General features: G+C 44.6%; 1 pseudogene; it reads left to right on the forward strand.

The window, feature by feature from the left end:
- Window positions 1-424: 424 nt before the first annotated feature.
- LOC112251494 lies at window positions 425-19,943 on the forward strand (annotated as a pseudogene).
- The last annotated feature ends 710 nt before the right edge of the window (window positions 19,944-20,653 follow it).

Below are 20,653 nucleotides of genomic sequence, written 5' to 3' on the forward strand. Positions count from 1 at the left end.
TGTCTCCCCTTCATCTACGCTGATAGAAGTGGATTTAACAAGTGACATCAATATTGGATCATAGACTGACCAGGTGAATCCAGGAGAAGGCTGTCTTGGAAAGGTGTTCAATGTTTTGTACACTCAAGGGATGTTTTGCTATGGTTTAGAATTTGTTGTAAAGGACCCAGTAGACCTTGATTTCTAGTTTTGAAAGGTGCATTACTGCTGACTTGAGTTTCTTTGATTCCTTGCATCACTGCCTGGTCCTCTCTCCCCCTCCCTCAGCTCCACCTGTATGACGTTGAGAGCAGCATTAAAACCACAGTGTTGATTGAGTTTCTGCTCCTACTTGCAGTGGGTTCCTGGCAGTGACGTAGTGGTGGGCAAGAACAGAGGTGACCTGTGTGTGTGTTACAACATCGACAGCCCAGAGAAAGCCACCATGTCCCCCCTCAGGGTGAGAGAGGGAGGTCCTGGCCAACTCATGTGCTACTGTTCCCTCACAGCTGGCAAGGCCTAGGATCACCTCGTGGGCTGGGCTGACTCTACTACTTTCTATTTATAGACCAGACCGTGAAGTTTAGTACCCACTTCAACCCAATGTGACCGACTGTGAGCTGGTCTTCTTTTTAGCCCCCCCAAGCCATTCAGAAACATTCATTCCTTTAACAAAAAAAATGTTTACCCCTTTTTCTCCCTAGTTTTGTGGTATCCAATTGGTAGTTAGTCTTGTCTCATCCAGTTCGGACTCGGGAGAGGCGAAGGTCGAGACCCGTGTGTCCTCCGAAACACAACCCAACCAAGCCACACTGCTTCTTGACACAATGCCCACTTAACCCGGAAGCCAGCCATGTCGGTGAAAACATTGTACACCTGACAACCATGTCAGCGTGCACTGCGCCCGGTCTGCCACAGGAGTCGCTAGTGCTTGATGTGACAAGGACATCCCTGCCTGCCAAACCCTTCCCTAACTCGGACGACGCTGGGCCAATTGTGCGCCGCACCATGGGTCTCCTGGTCACGGCCAGCTGCTACAGAGCCTGGACTCGAACCAGGATCTCTAGTGGCACAGCTAGCATTGCGTTGCAGTGCCTTAGACCACTGCACCACTCGGGAGGCCTATTCCTAATGCTTGTGTTCTCATTGTCCTCCACAGAGTGGCGTGGAGGTCTCAGGACTGTATCTCAGTGCTAGAGGCGTCACTACAGAACCTGGTTCGATTCCAGGCTATTGCAACCGTCTGTGATTGGGAGTCCCATAGGGCAACGCACAGTTGGCCCAGCGTCGTCCTGTTTCGGGTTTATCCAGGGTAGGCCTAAATAAGAATTTGTTCTTGACTGACTTTCCTAGTTAAATAAAGGTTAAATATTTGATTAGGCCTCGGAATGCAGAGCTATAAGGGCTGAGAATAGGGCTAATTTAGCATCTCGGATCACTACTGGCTGTAAGCGAACGAGTGTTGCGCGTTTTGAGCAATACTGGCTGCTGTATCCAAGGCTCAGCCAATCGTTCACATAGCAACAGAACGCAGCGGGCGCAGTACGCAGCCAGCGTAGTACGCAACTGAAGGAAGAAGATACAACCAATTTACTAGTTACAGCATCAGCGCGCCTCTGGAAATGCAGCTTGTCACTTACACCAGCGCGTCCCCTGAACGACAACGAAGAGGTAACGTGAGAAGCCTGACCACCGGGACGGGGGTGAGAAGGTGATGAAGTGTACTTCATGAGCTGTAGCCGAAAAACTACTGGCATTTGGAAAGTTTGAGGTGAGGGAGAAAGTGTGATTGAACAAGTATTCCCATAGTTAAGTATCTTGCTAGCTGGATCGAATTCTCCGTAGCCAGAGAAATGTTGAGCAATGTTAGCCAATTTATCTGATCAAATAATTGAGTTTATGGTGTGAAAATGAGCTTGCTAATAAAGTCAGACATAACGTTACAACATCAGATGAGCTGACATTAGTAACCTAACCAATTCGCTATAGTATTGGAATGAAACAGCAGGTCTGGAACCCTCGACCTTCTAGCCCGAGGTCCAGCGCGCTCTCGACTGTGCCCCAAAAGCATGTTCAAGCCGCAGAGTCGATATCCGCGTTTATAAACCCAGGGTCGTTACATTATTAACTGGTATACGACTCCTTGCCTTTCTTCAGATTATAACACGTTAGTTGCTTACTGGACCCTGGCAATCTGTGTGAATTTTAACTAGTTAACGAACTAACCACTATCTGTTAACACATGTTTTCCCTCTACAGTATGTGGTTAATTTTCAGAATGAAATTAGGTGAAAATGCTTGTTAAACAAGTGGATTCAGGGATCAGCTGGAGCTGGGCCTGTTTTAATCTTGGTGCCACTATTGGTGAATGGAACACCACACACTTTCCATTTTTCTCACTTTTTCTGGAACATTATAGAACAGATGTCCACAGGCAGAAAGTGTTCAATGTAATAATGTGCAGTGTAGCCCAAATATATTGTTTTTGTTGTGTTGAACTTGACAGTAAGACATGTGAGTGAGGGGGAGTTATACTTTTTTTATACTCTGTGTAAGTTATTTTTGCACACATGTAGCCATGTGCACTTGATCAATGTCTATACTGGCCACTATAATAGAGCAAAAATACAATGCCTCTTTTTGATTATATTTCTACTTTAAGATGTTTTTTTTCAGAGTGCAATATTTATGTGGTCACAAGCGTTCTATTATTAAGGCTGTCATGGTTAACTTTAATATTAGTGTATTGTTTATTTTCTCAAGACTTGAGTGCCATTTGCAGTAATGTCTTGGCAACAAATAACATTGGATTGCTCTCTTTTCATTTTTTAGCTGTGTGTTCGGTTCACATTAACCTCTTTTACGCACAGAGACTGATCATGTAGATAAATTCTTTGTTGTTTAAAACCTGCATTTCCCCCTAGCAGGGATTTATTTTTTGCACGTTTCAGTGAAGAAGAAAAAGTCACCTTTTTGAGCCCTTACTAGTTTGCATCCCTGAAGAATGCAGTGGGTTTTTTGCAGTGCATGAAAGTGGCAGCTAGTGTCAAGAGATTATTACTATACTTGTTTCTGAATTGGTTTTGATTAGATCCCACATTGTGCAACATCCATGCAAGGGTGGAATTTGTGGGTTTAAAATGCAACTATTTCAGTGTGCATTCCACCCATTTGGAAATAAATACTGTGTCCCCTATTTGAAGTGTATGAAGTCTATTTCAACAACCAGCACTTTTTTTTTATTTTATTTTTTTCATTTTTTTTTTTTTTTAAATGTTTTTTTGAAGGGTTGGTCGAACTGTCACCGTATAGCTTCAACAAATAATGTGATTCTGTTGAATATGTTTTTACTTGTATTCTTTGTGGCTCTCTCCTGCTGTGTGTTGTCACTGCGGATCGTCCTGCTGTGTGACTCACGTGTGTGTGTCTTCCTCAGAGCCACAGGGTTCCTGGAGACTCTGGATATGTCCTCAGTGGAAAACTCTGAGCAAACTGTCCCTGGAGGCCCGCCAGCTCCACATCCCAGAGAGGTCAGCACAGTTGGGGGCCCCACACACACGCACACTCTCCATACATGCCATTGTGTGTCCCCCAAGGGTACTCAGCAACACTAGGCTTATTTTCTAATGTAGCCTTTTCTATACCTCTCCCCCTGTTTTAAGTTGTGAAAAGTGACTTGTCTCCTGTGAAGATGTTTAGCTTAGAGCAGCCCCTCCCCTCAGTGGTTTTCTGAGCTGTGTGTGTGACTGGGGGGCAGAAATAGTAAAAAGCCAAGCAGCTCATCCAGAGCTGAGTTTATTCTGTAATACTCATGTAGAGAAGTCTCTCTCTTAATAGGACATTTTGCTTAAGCAAGCACCACCAGAGCAAGTTTTTGTCATTTTTCCCTTTTTTTTTTATAGGCATTTTCCTTCTATTTTGGGGGGGGTTAAAGTTAGATTTCACTGTAGCATGGCATCAATAATGCGGCGAGATTTCATTATGTATGTAGTTTTATTTGCATAAATGCAGGAAAAAGATTTGTCCGGAGAGGAGAATGTAAATGGAGTGTGGTTTGCTAATAAGATGGCGAGCGCAGCTTTTTAGCGTGATGCAACTTCTCTGAAAGAGCTGGTAATACAGCCGGCCCAGGTTAAAGCCATTGAAACGTTCTTGTGTTTAGCCATGCTCCAGCGCCAGGGTTAAGGCTGTTGTTTTAGAGGTTTAAACGTTTATCTGTAAACATTTGATTTAGCTGCACCCTCATTGTCCCTTAAGCCATTTTTGTGTTTCTTTTAGGTGCTTTGCTGCCTTGGGGGATGTCTCAAGTTCGCCTTCTGAACGAGACTAACAATATCGTTGACCAATATGTACGTATTGTAGTGTGTGTTGGTCTCTCCCCTTAGTAGTGTTGGAGGCTCTAGTTTGGGTCCACTTGAATGCTCTGTTGGAGGAAACTCAATCCAGGTGTTCCATCTGGGGGCTACAAGGCTGAGCCCTGGGTGTCAGTTGGGGCCCCTGTGTGGGTCTCTCTGGCCCCTGGAGTGTGGGCAGTAGCCACACTGGCACCCCTGTCTGCTCAGCTGCTCCCTGGCTGGCCAGGCCATTCATTCAATCCATTACCTCACTCAACTCCGCTGAGTTACTAAACCCCAGTAATGCTTATCACACACACACCTGTTAGCCATTGTTGCAGTGGTCTGCTTGCTAATGCATAAGTCTGCACCAGTGCTAGAAAGGACATTCTATTTAGTTGATATTACCTGTATGTGACACTTGTCTTGTCTAATCTCCAGGGTGGTGATGGTACAGAGTTCTACCAAGTCAAAGCACGCCTTGCCATGCTGGACAAGAACTACAAGCTGGCAGAGTTATACTATATGGAGCAGGTAAGAGAACATGAATCTGGAGAGTTTGGTCTGAGACTTTCAGAGACTCCCAGCCTCATGTATAATTAAGTGTGGTGTGCTCTGTACAATGCCATTGATGAGGTGCTGGAGATGTATCAGGAACTTCACATGTGGGACGACTGCATCGCTGAAGCCAAGGTAAACCAGTACTAAGAGACTGTGGAGTAGCCAGTACTCAGGACTTAGTCTCTGTCTTCCCAGAGCTGAACAACCTGCGTCACAGCTACTACCAGTGGCTGATGGAGACCAACCAGCATGAGAAGGTTGGCGAGGTCAAAGAGGGGGAGGAGGACTTCATGGGCGTCGTCAACCTCTACCTCAAGGTGGGCCTACCAGTCAAGGCCGCCCGATTTGGCCATGAGGAGCTGGTCTCCAACAGTGACATCCTCAGTAGAATCGCTGCTGCCCTCATCAAGGGAGAGTTCTATGAGAGGGTGGGTGTCATGACCACTGCAAAGTCACACAGCGAACTCAATGGCTGCCGTTAACATTACACTAGGCCTCTTCAAGGCAACATGGCGACAGAGGAGAAGTTAATGAGATTAGTGGTTGTTTAGATCCCCTCTCCGGTGCTCCTGATGGAGAAGTTCTGAGGGACTCTGCTTGATTGTCTGGCAATGTGATTTGTGTGTGATGGATAAGTTGGCTTGTCTTTTGTGAGGCAGCAGAAGTTGGTGCAGAGAGAGACAGATGTGCAGTGTTCTAGCTCTGTGTACACCCTGAGTCTCAGTGCTGATTAAGATCTTACTCTGGGCCATGGGTGACTCCTCAGAACAGATGTCAGGGAAGGTGTCTCTGTGGGTCTTAATAAAGGATGTGCTGGGAGGGATGTTAGTCAGCCCTCTGTTTTCTCTGTTTCTCTCAATCTTTCTCTCTCTTTCGCTCTGTCTACTTTTCTGAGTTTCTCTCTGTTTCTGTGTCTCTCTCTCTCTGCTCTTGAACCATCTGGTTATGGACCAGAGGTCCTGAGATGCTCTAAGTGACTAAATGAGAGGGAGGAAGTTGAACTGAAACTAATGAACTTTTCTCTCCCCTATCATCAGGGAGGAGATCTGTTTGAGAAGATCAGGAACCACCAGAGGGTTCTGGACTGCTACCACAAGGGCCACACCTTCCGGAAAGGTAGGCCTGACACAGCAGGTGGAGGTTAACATATTCATTAACATTACCTATTGGGTAGTGTTATGTATTAGCTCTTTAGTTAATGGCCCAATCTTGATGGTGGGTTTTATACTGGTTTAGAGAATTAATTGCAAACTATATTGATGTGAATGTAACTGGGACGTCTTTCCCTGAGGGTAGTTGTGGAGCTGGCTCGTGTTTCCTTCCCAACTGACGTGGTAAAGCTGGAGGAAGACTGGGTAGACTACCTGGTCCAGCAGAAACAAATGGACGCTGCAATCAACCATTACATCGAGGCTGGGTGAGTCAGCTCTGCTGTCTGCCCATAAGTTAATCCAACCAGGGAGGGAGTGATGTAGAGAGAAGGAAAGAGATGAAAGGAGTGGGAAACAGGAGGAGCTGGCGTGAGGGTTTGTTTATAAAGTGAAGTGAATGATTAATTTCCTCTGTAATCAAATGGAGGTATTGTTCATTAGGCAGCGCCAGGGCTTCAGTCCCCAGGGTAGGCTGCTGTAGATAGAACACTGGATGCTAATTGGATGGCTGGCCCTCTGTTAATACTGTGGTGGTCTGACTGACTGGCAAAATGGGCCTCAGTAAAGCTCCATCTCCTACTAATCACATACTGCTGGGAATCAACACATAGGAATCAAATAAAGAAATTACCAGTAAAAGTGGATGTGTGGAGTACTTTGACAGGATCCTGACATTGGGTAGAGCCAGCCTAGTCTTAATTGCTCCTTGGCTGGGCTGGGCGTAGCCTATTAGTTTCTCCATGGGGATGAATAAGGTTGCTTTGTATTGTATTTGATTAGTTCAATGTCCTTCATTGGTGCAATCGCTTCATTGACCCCTTTGCTCTTCCCCTCCTCTCCTACCCCTTTGTTATCTCTCTATCATAGTTGTTCCTCGAAGACCATTGAGGCAGCTGTAGGCGCTCGCCAGTGGAAGGCGGTCCATATCTTGGAGTTACAGGAAGACCGGTCAGGAGGGAAGTACTACCTGAAGATAGCCCAGTACTATGCCTCCAGCCAGGAGTGTGAGATTAGAGGGCAGAGTGATGGAGAGGGAGCGGGAGGGGAGGAGATGACCGCAGCCTCATTCCAACTGTTCTGATGAGTCAGGGGCCTAGCAACCTGGCAGCTGGCGACGTCTGTTTTTTTCCAGACCAGACCAGACTCCATGCTGCCTCTGTGCTATGTGAGCAGCGTGTTTGCCGAATTTAATTAAAGTATCGATGCAGTACTTTGAGAGCTGGAATCCACAGAAATTCACCCATCTCTCTCTCTCTGTGGGAACCCAGGTTGCAGAGCCCCTGTTTGTGAAGAGGGACCACATCAAAGATGCCATTGATATGTTCACGTGGGTGGGAGCAGGCTCATAAGGTATGTGTCCTCCTCAATGTCCCATCTCGTCATCTGGCTCGCCCAGTTTCAAATGCCAGGGGGTTGATTGAAATGGGAAACACTGCTGTGCTTTCTATGTTTAGTTGTAGCAGGCCTGTGTTCTTTTAAAGTGGGATTTAGAGTGAATTGTGGTGGGAATTAAAGTGAGTTAGTGATCTGGCTAGACACACAAATTGTCACCCACTTTGTAAACAACAGGTGTGGATTAACAGTGAAATGCTTACTTACAGGCCCTTCCCAGTAACGCAGAGATACAAAAAATATAAAAGCTTATATCAATTAATTAAAATTATTTATAAAGCCCTCTTTACATCAGTCGATGTCACAAAGTGCTGTACAGAAACCCAGCCTAAAACCCCAAACAGCAAGCAATGCAGATGTAGAAAGCACGGTGGCTAGGAAAAACTCCCTAGAAAGGCAGAAACCTAGGAATAAACCTAGAGAGGAACCAGGCTCTGAGGGTTGGCCAGTCTTCTTCTGGCTTTGCCGGGTGGAGATTATAACAGTACATGGCCAAGATGTTCATAAATGACCAGAAGGGTCAAATAATAATCACAGTGGTTGTAGATGGTGCAACAGGTCAGCACCTCAGGAGTAAATGTCAGTTAGCTTTCCATAGCTGAGTTCGACAGCAGGTGGGGTAGGAGAGAGTTCGAAAACAGCAGGTCCGGAACAAGGTACCACATCCGGTGAACAGGTCAAGGTTCCATAGCCACAGGCAGAACAGTTGAAACTGGAACAGCAGCACGACCAGGTGGACTGGGGACAGCAAGGAGTCATTAGGCCAGGTAGTCCTGAGGCATGGTCCCTGTGTTCCGTTCTTCCGAGAGGGAGGGAGAGTGAGAATTAGAGGGATCATGCATACTTGAATTCACACAGGAAGCAGGATAAGACTGGAGAAATAATCCAGCGATATAAATATAAGAACACAATGCATAAATCTAATTGGCTATGTACACGCGGAACCAGTACTCACACACACTCATTGTGTGTCCTAGCTGGCAGCAAAATGTATGACCCGGAGGACGTGTCGGCTCTGTACGTCAGCCGAGCCCAGGACCTGGGGAGAGAGGGGAAAGGTAACCTCTCTCATGACCCTGTAAAACAACACATTTCACTGCACCTATCCTGTGTATGTGACAATGAAACATATTTTATGTCATTTCCACTCCCTCTCTTCTTCCTATTTTCCTCTCTCCCTCCCTATCATTCATTACCCTCTGTTTTACACCCGTATCGACCACAACCCTGCTGCCAAATTCATCAAAGGCAAAGTTTTCCAACATTGGGTTATAGGTCCCTGCTTATATTTCACTCACATCCAGAAAATTGTCAGTTGCAGTTCAGGTCAAGCTCCGACTACAACAAATTGACAAACAAAAGTGTTCATTTGCCGTGCACTGATAGCAAATTGGACTTTAATAAGGTCTGTGCTGTGTTGTGTCGACCTCCAGTCTATCTGCCTCAAAAGGAGCCTGTGTCTTTCCATATTAGAGCCTGCCACAAAGTCAATATGTCATCATGTGCCCCCAACTCTGTGTCATCTCAATACTTGCCTCGCTTATTGATCTCTCCTGTGAGAAATGTGTAACAACATTCATCAGTAAAAGGCAACTTTATTTTTTTGAGGTGAAATTCTATTTTCTTCTGATGCCTAATTTGCAGTTTATGTATTCAGAGATTAAGAATTACTCAATCTCCATGGATAGCAATGCAATCGTGTGTGTGTGCCAAGAATATCGGCAGGCTGTTTGCGACAGTGGAGAAGCCGGTCCTGGCCATCGCTATGTATAAGAAGAATAAAATGTTGACGACGTGATTCGCCTGGTGGCCAAACATCTCCCAGACCTGCTGGCTGACACTCACCTGCACCTGGCCAAGGTCAGCGATAGGGGGCGCTGCCCAAAGAGAAAATATAAACATCTTATGGGTTTTCTGAAAAATTCTTACGAGAGGGGCTCAAGGTGATTTAGATTAATCAGGTTAAGTCTGAGTTCCCTATCCCAAGAGTTGGGGACAGAGTCCAGGTTTTCAGAAGCAGAGTACCACTATATGGAGGGCCAGGAGTGGAAGGCTGCAGTCAACATGTAGTGTCAACGACATGTGGGAGGAGGCCTACAGGGTACGTGTCCACACCACTAACAAAGTTGACCTTAGAGTCCATGATACGGTGAGTGTTTGTCAACAGCAGGACGGTGTGATTGTAACATCCCTGGCTTGGCCTGTATCAAAGACAGTGGTCTGTGCTAACAGACAGAGCAGCAGTAGCACAGGGTGGATGTGTTACGCTGCAAGAGCTCTCCTAACACTCTAACACATCCTCACCTGGCTGCAACTGTGTTACTTCTGCTCCGTCCTTTCTGGCCCGCCATTGGACCAATATAGAGGCACATAAATGCACATCCTCTTTATTTAACACTTAATTGTACAGTAATTTATTAAGAGCTCCACTTTCCAATTCTCTGTATGTAGCTGTTTCACTCTCTCTTGCTCTTCTCTGTGCTGTGAGGTGATTGATGGTGGGAGCTTCTGGCATATTAATCAGTTCCTGCTCCTCTTCCGTGCGTGGCAGGGGGCGAGCAGCCAGTGCCCATAAGCAGGTGGCCTACCTGTGGGCCAAGAGTCTGGGAGGGGAGGCTGCCGTCAAACTGCTCAACAAGTTTGGTCTGCTGGAGACCTCCATCGGCTTTGCAGCAGACGACTGGTGAGTAGACCAATGCACTGGACTACACTTTACTGTACTGCCTGGAACCTCAAGCTCTTCAATATCGTTGACAAAGCGATGAAGAATCTCCCTGCAGTTAAATTCTGATCACTGGGAGGTACTTGACGAAGTATCTGATGTTTCTGTTCTGTGATTGACACAATACCAAGCCTGCGTTATATTGCCCAACAAGTTAGAATTTTAAAACATTTATTTCATCGTCTGAAGCATTCAACAGGACACAAGCTGTTAAGACCTTCCCCATTCATTCCTATGTGAGGAGTCTGTTGGTGCTGTTCAGTAGATTGTGGTCATGATTCTTCTCTTCTCCTCTCTCAGCTCCTTTGACTGCCTGTGAACTGGCTCGTCTCTCTACCAAGAACACGATCCCTGAGAGCCACCTGAAAAACGCCTTAATGTTGGAGGATCAGGTATAATACCACAGCTTATACAGACACACTCACAACTCCTCCTCATCCTAACAATCACACACTCAAGGTTACTCTGCAGCTTGCATCATCTCAGAGATGAATACAAGAAATTCTCCATTGCTGGCCCAAATTTGTGTCTGAGCGCTGTTTCCGCAGGCATTAAATGTCACGCATGCATTAGTAATCCCTCCAACGCCGAGCACTGAGCTGTGATAAAGTTTCATTTTTCAAGGGCAGGTTCACCGAAGCCGAGACAGAGTTCATCAAAGCGGAGAAGCCAGAAAGAGGCGGTGCTGATGTAAGTATATCAGGAGGAGTTCTTCGCCAGCTAGAAAGAGGTGCTGGCATGTGTCCCCTACAGAAGTCGGAGCTTCAAGCCTTCCTTAGTAGACTTCAAACGGAGCGCCGGTGCCAGCACAGCCCTTTCAGAACTTCCCCTCACTTCTCTGTACATTGGTTATAATAAGTGTGTGAGATGTGGTGCAGGCAGGTTTGGTTGGAGGGGAGCTCAGCTCTCACTAACATGTAGCTGAGGAACGTTCAGCCCCGTTCACTTATATCGAGGCGGAGTTGACTTTTGATAACTGGTCGTGTGGTTTGCTTTGTTTGTCCTTCCGCGCGTGGGGTGCTGAAATTCATACTTTTAATAAAAACTTTTTGTGAATACAATCAGACTTTTTTGCTCGTGCTACATAAGCTGTGATTCAATTAAGTCTGTGCTATCCGGTATCCTTGGGACGCCCTTACCGTAACCATTTAACATTTCAACTTTAATGGGGTTAGGTAAGGATTATGGTTAGGGTTTAGGATAGGGATGTCCCAAGGATCTTGACTTGCACAATTGAATCTCAGTTTACGTAGTACGAGCAACGCGGGAGACGTCAGTGATTGTATTCGCAAATAGTTTTTTTTATTCAAGTATGAATTTCAGCACCCCATGGAAGGGCCATAGTTGTACAGGTAAGCGTATTCAGAGAACGGAGTTGCGCATTCTTCAGCTAGTAGAGGAACTGGAGCCCTGAGCCTGTTTGATCTCTGCTGTAGAGAGTGTAGGATGAGAGGCCTACAGTATTAGTGCTACTGGAAGATAACATCATGAGTCATGTTGTCTAGTTGATATCAGCTGGAGCGCTTTAATCTGTTAATATCAAGTATTTTAGAGAGTGTTTGCTGTCTTCAATTTGATCTATGAAACAGTTGAACTTGGCGCTATAACAAAATGAAGAGGGAGGTTAACTCCTAGCCGGGTGTGTCCCTTACAGGTACGTCCATAACCAGGACTGGGTTAGAGCCCGGAGGGTGGCGGGGGCCAACGACCCAGGCACTGTGTCAGATGAGCTGGTAGGCCAGGCCAAGTTCTGTTTCCTTCTCTGGCCTCAGAGGCCAGAGCTGGCCATTTAAGTAACACAAAGTAAGGGACTGTCTTTGTTTGAACTGGTTAGAACTGACACTCCAGACTTTTAATTGACAGTCGAGCTGACGGGGTTGGTTTGAAAGAGGACTTTGGAGATGTGAATGAATCAAACCATGTGACTCAGATTGTCCTCAGTAAGGTTTAAATCAGGAATTATTTCTGTCATGAAAAAAATAAATGGTTAAATTTATGCAAGAAGCCACAGTGATTATATATATATTATATAGTGAGCCTTCATTCTTAATCAGAGGGTTCATATTCTAGTCAATTCATTATTCTCTGTGTTCTGGAAGTCTGGGGGTAGCTTTACAGAGAACACTACAGGTTAAACAGAATGCAATGCTCCGTAATATTTTCATTCCATTATTCACACTTCGTTTGGCTGGATATGCTTCACAGAGTTGGATGCCCCCTGGTACTGAGTGCTGCTGTTATTGGTGTTTTTTTGTCTTAGGACGCGGAGATGTGGAGTGATGCCATGCGGATCTGTAAAGGATACCTTCCCAACAAGCTGAGCGTCCTTCAAGAGGAGTACGAGAAGGAGGCTGCCAAGAAGGGCTCCCGGTGAGCAAGACTCACTCCAACAACATCTGTTTTTACCATCCTTTTTCCTGGTTATTATCCCATTTTTTATATGTTTGTTTGTGGCTTTGGAGAGGCAGAGAAAACGTGTCTCAACGTTGCACATTAACAGAGAAGGAGAAACTCATGTACACACACAGTTTGTCGTGGTCTGTTATTAATCTAGATGTGCTTTGGGATGATTCGTTATTAAACATTGGCAGCTTTTTATCCTGAATTAAATCCATAATGAGCAGCTCATTAAAGTGCAGACACGCAGGGCCTCCGTTAGTCTCCAACCATCAGCTCCCTGCTTTCAATGACTTGTGGGAAAAGATCAAAGCCTCCGTCATAAAGAAAGGGGGGGTAAGGACGAGACATTTATTTTGCAGTCTTTAGTTCTGTTCCTAATTGAGAGTAATTCAGCCCTCTGATACTGTCAATCATGCTCAATTGAGAGCCAGAACACTCTAACACATGTTGCCAATCACTTTGACTCTTGTCTCTGTCTTATAACATCACAAGGGTTGAGTTTGTAACGCATGGGAGAAGAGGGAGGGAGATGGGATTTTAATGAGAGAAGTGTGCGCTGTGTATTCTTGTATTTGCCTTCGAAGCCTGAATCCTTAATCGCAGACAGACATGTACTGTATTCTGTCTGTTCTTAGAATGGGCTTCCAAGTCTTATGTTCTAGTTCTGTTATTCCCTTCACTTCCATCTGGTCCGTTAATCACCAATGCGTCTCAGTTATATCTAATTCATAATGCCAAGGAGGACATGTAAATGTCTTACTGACGTGTGTTCTGTCTGTGTACGGAGAGGTGGAGCAGTCTGGGGAATGGGAGCAGTCTGGGGAGTACGCCCGGGCCGTGGAGTGTTACTTCAAGAAGAAGAAGAAGAAGTGCTGGATGAAGGTACACAATGGAGCCCCAGGACTGACAATGAATGTCACTATAACACAACCCACACATGCTGTCCTTACAAAACCGACTGGTGTAGTGTCACTTGTGTTTTTGGTTATGAGACAAGCCTCTATCTGTGGCCCTGGATGGACAGTCGTGCCATTTCATATTTCCTGTGTATTTCTGTGCCACTGTCTGTGGCCGTGAGTGTAGCGACTCAATGTTTCCTGTGTGTGTGACCTCCCCCAGGCTGCTAAGTTGGCCATCAAGTTCCTGGCCCAGGAGAGGGCTGTGGATGTGATCCACGCTGTGGGCCCTCGCCTCACCCAGCTCAGGAAGTACAGTGCTGTGAGTCACCACACACTTCCTGCTGTGGCTCCCTCAATACTAACGGCCTCTTGATATTGATCATTCAGTGTAATTTTGTACAGGCATGGTTTCAGGCTACTGTATGTCAACTGATATGTGGAAATTCTATTGAAGTAATTACAGCAATTTCATGCTATTTAGAAAGTTTATTGATTTGACATGGGGTGTGGAAGACAGTTGTCCAGTCAATGATTGCCACGACGGGACCATTATGTGCCTATTCATAGCTAGTCTTGAACAAATACAGTATGAATGTTCATCTTTCAGTCCTTCAAAATGTTTGAGGTCAAATAATCTCTTTTAGAAAAATTCTGTGAAAAATATTTAGGGGACGTAACTACATTCTGCAACAGGTTTCATCAATCTAAAGGTGTGGAGGCCGCTCTGCCAACGGAAAGCGAGTGTGTTGATAGAAAAAGACAAGGCATCCCATGTTTTATGCCTATTCTCTGGCGTCCTTCAAGCATTCTTTTTTTATGCCAAATGTTTTATTTTCCTCAGGCGGCTGAGCTGTACCTCAGCCTGGACCTAATTTAAGGAAGACATAGATGCATTCATCGAGGGAGAAGAATGGAACAAAGCCAAGAGAGTGGCCAAGGAGCTGGATCCAAGGTGAGCCTGTCTACAACGCTGCCTGGTCGCCCCTGACAACAAGCCTATCCGGTTAGAATACCACCTCTGTCATTAGGCTACAGCTAGGGGAAATCAGTGTGTCAGTCAGAGGCCTCACAGACATCAGTCAGCTGCTGCTGCTCCTAAAAACCAGAGAGATGGAGGGAGACTGAGTGAATGCGATTGGATTCCTTTCATCTATTCTGCATGTTGCATTAGTCATTTAGGATCTCATCCAGAGTGAACGACAGTAGCTAACTAGTTGTTTATTTTGTCAGTCGATTTTATTAGACATTGTTTGTCAAATGTACACGTTTTGACTTAGCTTTTTCTCAGCATCCCTGTTTGTTTCAGAGCCTTTATAAAGTGTATATAATCAACGGCTGTCTGTAGGGAGAACAGAACCAACTCGTTCAGACAATGAGAGCTGCTGATGCTCCATAGGCTCCCACTTATTACTGTTGTCCTTTTAGTACAGTACATTTGTGCTGTGATTTATCTATCTGGGGAGGATTACATGGTTACATCGCTTTCTTGTACTCCAGCTCCTGAACACAGTCATTATAGTACATAATAGAGGACAATGAAGGACATTTAACTTTTCTTCTGCATTGTGTGTGTGTCCTATCCATCCATGTAGGTTTGAAGATTATGTGGACCAGCGATAGAAACAACATTTGAGAAACTAAGGCAAAGAGGATTCGGTGAGTAGCTACAATTTAAAGCAACTACGTATTGCAAATAATTAGCCTGTTTTTAAGTAATACTTACTCAGCAAGTACCAAATAACTTGTAATATTATGTGTATCCAATTATATAAAAATATATATATATTGATTTCAGTAGAAAATCAGGAAGGGAAGTATCATTGTGTGGTGGTGTGCTGTAAGATATCTTTCATGTCAGTGTGCCCACCTCTAATTCCTCAACTCTCTCTGCCTCCTCCTCACCTCTTTCTCTGCTCTCCTACTATTGGGAGGAGACCATTGAAATGGTGGCCTAGGTTCCATCCACTCAGAAATAAGAGCGAAATAACAAAATGGATCCATATTCCCAGTCCTTGCTCTCTTTGTTATGCCACATTAGACTGGCTCAGTGGCTCTGACTTCTCTAGTTGAATGATGATGGAAAAAGTCCTGCCTGTGAAACGTGAATGGCAGATTTCGAAGGACGTGTCACTCTGTGTATTGTCTGCATAATGCACCAAAGACTTCATAATGTGGTTGTTTGTAACCGTCAGGCTAGTTTTAAAAGCATGTTTCAAAGTTTCTGGTTGCTAGCTATTACGAGGCTTCCATTGCCTTGTAAAACCTGCTGAAAGGCTTTCATAGTTAAAAAAAATAATAATATGTAAGTGTATACCATATTAGTAATTTGTGATATTCTCTAATCCTAGCTGGTAGGAGTGGATGTCATGGCAGCTCTGGACATGTATGCTAAGAGAGGCCAATTTTTCACAAGTGTGTGTGAACTTGTACGCCACCCACCTGATCAAGGAGGGAGATGCGGAGAAGGTGCCCCAGCCAACCCCCAGAACTACAAGATGATGTTCCTGGACCTGCTGAGCCTGTTAGGTAGAGACGGCGCTGAGTCCTTCCGCATGTGGGCTGACCTGAGAGACGTAATGCTGCTGCTGATGAGTACAGGTCCAGAGGGAGAGGGAAGACGATAGTGACCGGTCACAACGTACTGTATAGCAACCACACGTATTGGCCCAATGCATAGTCTCTGTGTAGTTGCTATGTAGTGACAGTTTTAAAGTAGTGAGCTTATTTTTTAAATAATCTTGTTGTCTATCTGTTTGCAGTGTGAGAAGCTGACCAACTCTTTGAGCAGATGCTGCTGATCTCTCACTAATGTGCCACGCGCTGCCAAGGGGTTGACCAACTCTTATATACACTGAGTGAACAATCATTAGGAACACCTGCTCTTTCCCTGACATAGACCGGCCAGGTGAACCCAGAGCTATCATCTCTTACTGATGTCTCTGGTGATATAAGTGGTTTATGTGAGAAGTACAGGCCGGGAACGTTTTACTCACTTACCCTGACAGGTAGGCAGTTGTTTTTATGCAACTTTTTTGGGACATAAAATTCATCAGTAGGATAATAACTAGTTAAAAGATCACATTTGGGATCTGGCTAATGATTAGGCCAATAGGGTAAATGCAGATAGGCAACCCCATGCTTCAGCCTATTTATTAGCTTTTTTTCTGCATCAGTTGCATACCTGATAATATGGACCATGCATAGGCTATAAACATGGCCCAATATGTTAACATAATTTAACACATTTTTACCAATGTGTTAATGGGCTCATTTCTGGAAGTGTAATTTATATTTTAGATGGTGGCAGCATACTTTTATTTTCATTCATTTTTGAGTAGAACGTCCTTCTGCATTGTGTGTCTGTCTATTCATGTAGGTTTGAAGATTATGTGGACCAGCGATACAAACAACACTTGAGAAACCAAGGCAAAGCAGTTTTGAGAGTGTCAAGAACTGTAATGCTGCTGGGTTTTTCACGCTCAACAGTTTCCTGTGTGTATCAAGAATGTTCCTCCAGCCAACTTGACAACTCTCGGAAGCCTGTTTTTTGTATAGTGTTGGCTGTGGTACACACTCACTTCCGATCTCTCTCCTCTCCACCTCTCTCCCTATCTTTCTGTAGGTCAGTGTGGCTGCCAAGCTGTATCTCCCTGCTGCGCCACACAAGAGTTTATCCCAGCTGACAAGGCCTTCTACAAGGCGGGCATGGCTGCCAGGGTATGAGAACTGCTCGTATGAGCTTCGGCCAATCACGGGAGGCGGGGGGGTTGTTGTTGCTGGAGCCCCCTGGGAACTACTCTGATCAAAGTCCCCTGAGTCTGTGCTCCTGGTAGGGCCGCTGGAGGTGTTATGAATAATGTTGTGCTCAAACAGCAGTATGAAGTAGCTTATCGCATGGTCCATGTTCAGAATTACATTTTTGGGGGAAATTAACAAAAATTAAAGAATTTAGGAGAATGTCAATCTCTCCCAACTCGCTGAACTATTGATTCTCTCTACAGGCTGTGAGCTAGGAGAACATGTCCTTTATCTTCCTCAACCACTTCCTGGATCTGTCTAATGTGAGTCCCCACTCAGCTTTACCTTGGGGTTTCACCTCAACTTGACCGAATCTGCAGACTTTTTCAGTCAGCATAAAAACTTCACACGTAGCTTATATGAGTGATAACAATCTATATTTCATCATATAAACAGTGAGTAACTGTAAACATTTTCTGTATCCATTGTTTTAATTTGAATGTTTGAAGATGAGATAATGAGTGAATGTTGTCTTGATACCTGTTGTGGTATTTCCAAGGGATAGATGAAGGGAATCTGGACCACTCTGATTTCCAGGACACGGACATCTCCGAGGTTCCTGTCCCTGCTAAGCTACACGTCACTGTAAGGCACAAGTCGATATTGTTTGCTTTGCTGTGTCATTATGTCTTATGACAGGTCTGAAATGTTGCTGTGTTATAACTGTCCTGTGACGGTGTTAGCTTGATAGCTCTATATCATGACGTTGTTGGCTTAGCTACAGCATATTACTATTTAATGAGGTGCGTAATGTTGCTGTTGTGTGACTTTCATGTTATGGTCTGATGATGACACTAGGCTGTGATGATGTTGTCATATCCCAGGATGCCCAGCGTGAGGAGATCCGTGACTGGGTGTTGACGGTGTCCATGGACCAGCGGGTAGAGCAGGTGCTGCCCAACGACGAGAGGGACACCTACGACGCCTCTCTACTGGCAGCCAACACCGGCATCCGCTACCTGCCTTGCGTTATCACAGGTGGGTGGGAGAAACCCCCTACAGAGCACCTTACCCTCTCCCATCTCTATGGAATTACCCCAGTGTCTAGGACTGTACCATCTACTCCAGGGGTGTGAAAAGTCTTGGGTGTGTCTGTGTGAGGGGGGCTATTGTTGGAGACTCTTTGACCTTAGTTAAATATTTTATAATTGCCATGTTATTCTTGTAATTGGCATAGATTCACAAAAGTACATATGAACCCCATTTTGTTCTTCAACCTAACTAGTTGATGGCATACATGTGTATACTGTACTGGTAAGCAAAGCAGAGGTGCTGACTCCTGCTTGCTCAGAGGCCTGCACCAGTCATAACATTACTGACAAGACACGGGTGCATATAACCTGGTATATAGTACGTAAAGATGCAGTGCTATCCAGAGATGCAGGGACTGACTGGCCTCCCACAACACCCAGAGGACTGTGTTGTGTTCAGGGAGGCAGTTAGCAGACCCACGTATGATGGCAGACCTGTTAATTGGTTGACTAAACATACGACTGTAATGAAAGCTCTCGCGCTCTCTCGCGGAATAAGATTGAGTTCAAAGAACCTGGCAAGGCAGCTAACAAGGATGACTGGAATACATTCGTAATGGTCACAAGGGTAAGAAGGGGGTTTGTTATGTAGTCTCCAGGTCAAACATCACTGTGCTTATGACTTCCTCTGCTGATTTAGCTGCTAGTCCATCAGCCCTCACCCACATGAAACACTGGGTTTGATTTAGAATTTATCCACACTTTTGATCACAGGCACTCATGCAGGTTTAGAATGTATAACATGTAAGGTTGCGTCTTCGAGTAGGGCCCATTTTCCTTTGTGTTTCATCCTTCCTGTGTGTGATTGGGATTACAGTGTGATTTAAGTAAATGGACTAATGTCCACAGAGATTTAAAGACTGGCTTATTACACGTGTGTGTCAAATATATAAATATATATCTATATCTCATGCCCGAAGTTCCAGGATTTGCTGAAGTTTGTGAGTCTGTGGCGTGGTGGACTCCCCACCTCCGGCTTCTTCTTCCACTGACAGGACCAAGATGCTGAAAACTCAATCTTCGTCCAGTGTACCGCATACCTATAACTACAGTAATTTACCATACCGTACTCTGCTTAGAGCCTCTGCCTACTTCTGAGTTATTTCATCCATCCTCCATCTCTGGTTTGGTGTTAGTGTTGAACAGTTCACATCATTCCATAACAATAGACTGTTGAGAAGACCTGCTGTGTTACTGCGCCATACATTTCTGCAGCGCTGACATCAGCACAGTCCTTACTGGCATCCCATTGGCCACTTAGTCCCTGATGTCAGGATTCTGTGTCACCATGGGGATGTCTGTAAAGTTCAGCAGAACATTCCTCTTCTCCTCTGTGTCTGTCCTGTTTTACCTTTTGAATGTGTGTTCATTCCCATTTTCACCTATGTTCCTGGTACTGCTGAAGGACTGGAGTAGGCTACAACCAAAGTGGGGTTTTATTTAGTTGAGGGACTTGAAAGATTCCTTTACACTTCAGGTGCTGTATCTTCATAATCAAAGTGCTGTTATCTGTAATACATGTGCTGTGTTCTAAAAGCAAAGTTCCTGTGTGATAGGAGAATTTGACAGTGCACTTTAGAATACTGTATTGGCTTCATGTATTGTTGGATTAAAGGCAGATTTGAATGTATTTCATATGATGTATATATGGTTAAATAAAAAATATTCTGCATCAATTTCTTCTAATACAAGTAAATACAAGGCCACCTAGAAAATGGGAGAGCTGTTAGGCCCCATTCTTTTTATTGTGTGTTCAACCAAAATGACATTTAGTTGCTGAACAGAAAAGGTAGACCACACAGCTCAGTGCATGTATTATCTTATAGCTATTAGTAGACTACCTGATATTAAATTGGGTTCTAGGTCTATAAAAATGTTATGAATCATCGCACCCTTACCCACTCAGGTGGAGTGATTCCCAGCCGAAGAATACCCCTTGTGGACAAAGGTTATCAGCCACCAAAATACCCGTTCATGGACATCATTAGAAAGGCCCACCCAAATACATTTTTTTCCCCACAATAAAGGTAAAATAACTTGTCTCTTGTAGAGCAAAATGGACCATCATAAATAGGACTGTATCTTCATGGCAATATTTATTTTAAGCTGGGTATACAGAAATGAGGTCAGCACAGGTATCAGTTATCTCCTCAGCAAGGTATCACTGAGAGATCATCTTTGTGGTAACCCACTCTATTTTGTCTCCATACCTGACAATATATATTTTTACCTCATTTTCAATATAGATGTTGATTATTTGTTTAGGCCACCTATAGGGTACACTTATGTCATCTATACAAATTCTACAGAAAATCTACAGAAAATCCTAAATGCTATATTTTTTTATCCAAAATTATCTCATTTTATAATTATACCACAAACACCA

Source organism: Oncorhynchus tshawytscha, linkage group LG05 (genome assembly GCF_018296145.1).
Source record: "Oncorhynchus tshawytscha isolate Ot180627B linkage group LG05, Otsh_v2.0, whole genome shotgun sequence".
NCBI lineage: Eukaryota > Metazoa > Chordata > Actinopteri > Salmoniformes > Salmonidae > Oncorhynchus > Oncorhynchus tshawytscha.